We start from the raw sequence: 3,253 nt of genomic DNA, 5'->3' as shown, positions 1-3,253 counted from the left end.
GGGCCAGGATCCCTGGGGCGGGGCCGGGCGGGGCCGGGCGGGGCTAGGCCCCTCCCGGTCCCTGCGGGCGGGTGCATCTCTGGCTTGCGTCTCCTGTCCAGACCTCAGGGCTGACGGTGTCTTGACCCCCTTAATGAAAATTTCCCGGAGCCGCAGGTTTGGGGTGCGGGCACAGCCCCCTGAGGCTACGGCCTCGCGGCTCTAATTCTCGCAGTGAAACAGGCGGTGCGTCTGTGGGGCCCCGAGAGCGGTTCCCGCGCTCTGGGTCCTGCTTCTCAGGTGGGCCGCACGCTTCCGAGAACCCAGGGCGAAAATGCTGAGAAACCCCGCAGCACGCAAGGAAATACCAAATGCTCTCTCTGTGGTCGAGATCACAGGATTTTGAAGATTTTTTTTCTGATTATGAGTAATATGTGAAAATCATCAATCATTTCATTTATCAAGGAGTAACGTTTATTATACGGAGAAGGCAATGGCACCCCACTCCAGTACTCTTGCCTGGAAAATCCCATGGACGGAGGAGCCTGGTAGGCGGCAGTGCATGGGGTCGCACAGAGTTGGACACGACTGAGCAACTTCACTTTCACTTTTCACTTTCATGCATTGGAGAAGGAAATGGCAACCCACTCCAGTGTTCTTGCCTGGAGAATCCCAGGGACGGGGAAGCCTGGTGGACTCCTGTCTATGGGGTCGCACAGAGTCGAACACGACTGAAGTGACTTAGCAGCAGCAAAGTCTGTTATGGAGAAGGGAATGGCAACCCACTCCAGTATTCTTGCCTGGGAAATTCCATGGACAGAGGAGCCTGGTGGGCTACAGTCAATGGAATCGCAAAGAGTCGTACAAGACTGAGCGACTGAGCGCAACCTCTCTTAACGTGCGTTTCCGCTCAGTCTTGTCTGACTCTGCGACCCCGTGGCCTGTAGCCCACCAGTCTCCTCTGTCCATGGAATTTCCCAAACAAGAATACTGGAGTGGATAGCCATTTCCTTCTCCAGGGGCTCTTCCCAACCCAGTGATGGAACCCAGGTCTCCTGCTCTGCAGGCAGACTCTTTATCATTGAACCAGGGGATTGCAAGTAGTCCTGCACGACTGAGCCACTAAGCACACACACTTTAAGTAGCTGTCCCAAAACAGGCCCAAAGGGTGACGACTGCCTAAGACAGGCCACAAGGTGGCCGTGGATGTGACATAGATACGGGCCGGTCTTGGGAGTCCTGCTAAAGCCGATGGTCCAGTGGTTTGTTCCCAGGTTTTGCCCAACTCTTACAATTAGTACTAAGTACAGATTTTCTTTAGGGCTGTTGTTTTTAAAATGTCCTAGGAGGAGAAAAGTATATTCATAACTCAGATCCTTTGTTTTTATTTGACAAAGTAACTGTACATAAATGACAAGGGTTCTCTCCTTGACCAAACTCTACTCAGGCTCCCCTAAATTTCAGCTTTTGGACTTGTGTGTTCGTCTCTGCATTGTCCGATTTTAGCGAGAATCCTGCTAAGTTGGTTTGGCTAGACTCCCCCATCTCTGATAACCATCTATATCTAACCGGGTTCTTCATCCTCCCCCCAACTCTGGTGATATCTGCTCGCCCTGGCCTGCCTTCAGCAAGAATCCTGTTAGGTCAGTTTAGCCAGAACCCTGGACATTTAGTTGACCTCTGAGTTATCCTCCTCTTAGTAATTCCCGATCCACTGACACCCTCCCTGCTCCTTAGCCTGAGTCCCCGCTTACCCTTGATGTATTCAGAGTTCAGTCCAATCCTTCTGGACTGCAAGAAAAAAGCGAGGTCTCCCCAGTCCCGTTGTGGTGGTCCCTGTACCCATTTGAAGGCTCCCATTGAATTAAGTCCGCCTTTCTACACTTTAACAAGTGTCTTTGAATAATGTCTTCTTTAACAGTTTGAAAAAATTTTTTTCTTTAATGTAAGCACAATTGGGTATTTGAAGATGTGATGGAAAAGAGGAAGATTCAAAACTCAGTATATGTATTAGAAACAAAGCCAAACCCAGCCCTGCCTTTAGGATTGGCATTGTGTTTTCCTAAAGGGGATTGTGTGTGAGAAAAACTGCTCGCATAGGCCGGGCTTGGAGGACGAAAGTTCCCGTGAGAGATGCACAGAGGGGTCCACAGCCTTAGTGGACAGTGGCGAGCCTCTTTTGGGCGTTGTGGTCACCCTGGGAACTGGACCCAGTGGACGGGGCATCACGGGAGGCAAGGCTGGAGAGGAAGTGGGAGGCACTGTCCACCACACGCAGAGCCTCTGTGGTTCCTGAAAGTGTCAGTCCTCGAGGACTCTGCTGTGCTGAGTAAGGGAGGGCTGGGGTGCAGACGGGGGACCCGGGGCGGGGTGCAGCTGGCTCGGGGGTGGGGTGGGGCAGGCAGGAGGGCCCACTGCACGGCACCTTCACCGAGGCCTAGGAGCGGGACCAGAGCCGTACTCTTCTGTTCGCCCTGCGGCCCTTCTCCCCCCCCCCCTCCCCCCACGCGGCCAGGGCCGCCTGTGGAGACGGCAAGTCTGTGTGAACTTGCCCTTGAGAGTCTCGGGCCACCCGGGCTGCCGTCTGAACTGCTGCATCTATCTGCCTGGCTCAGACAGCAGAGATGTGTTTCCTGCAGCTCTGGGTGTCCGGGTCCAGGTGCCAGCACTGTGGGATCCGGGAAGGCAGGCCTCTCCCCCAGTTCAGAGGTCTTGTCCTTACACCATGGACGGTGCCCCGTTCCTATAAACCCTCAGAACAGACTCCCCGAGTTTGGCAAGTGCCACTCGCAGTGACAGGCTGCTCTGTGCTGTGCTTTGGGGCGCTAAGAGGAAGGGGCCGCCCTGCACTGGGGATGAAGGGGTCAGGGAAGGGCAGTGTCCAGGAGGGGCCGTCTCCCAAGGGCTGGCCAACGGGCGAGCTCCATGAAGTGCAGGCTGAGACTCAGATTTGATGGATGGCTGCTTGTTTTCAGAAACAGAGCCTTGCCCTGGGCCAGGGATCTCCACTATAAACATCACAAAGGTTCTGGAATCTTGCCGATTGTCCTGTTTTCCTTAAATCTTTTTAGAAAAGTGATTAGCACAAGTCCCCTTGCAGTGAAAAAAAAACAGAAGGTCTGTGCTCCCCTAGAAGCAGAACGCAAAAGCAGAACCATGGGGGACGGAGGGTGAAGGTTTGCTGAAGGAAAGGGGAACAGCGGGCTGGCGGGGGCGCCCAGAGATGGGCGGCTGGGTCGAGCTGCTCGGGGGCAGGGCCCCGAGCAGCTCGACC

The 3,253-nt window shown here is 54.4% G+C and overlaps 1 protein-coding gene across 1 annotated transcript in view; it reads right to left on the bottom strand.

The window, feature by feature from the left end:
* The window catches only part of ANKRD10 (ankyrin repeat domain 10), a 37,131-nt gene that overhangs the window by 32,459 nt on the left and 1,419 nt on the right, over positions 1–3,253 (bottom strand). The gene's annotated exons all lie outside the window — the stretch shown is intronic.

The sequence above is a fragment of the Bison bison genome, unplaced genomic scaffold (assembly GCF_000754665.1).
Source record: "Bison bison bison isolate TAMUID 2011002044 unplaced genomic scaffold, Bison_UMD1.0 scf7180017864527, whole genome shotgun sequence".
In the NCBI taxonomy this organism is placed as follows: Eukaryota; Metazoa; Chordata; class Mammalia; order Artiodactyla; family Bovidae; genus Bison; species Bison bison.
The sequence above is the reverse complement of the archived record's forward strand: the minus strand, read 5'-3'. Positions and strand labels throughout refer to the sequence as shown.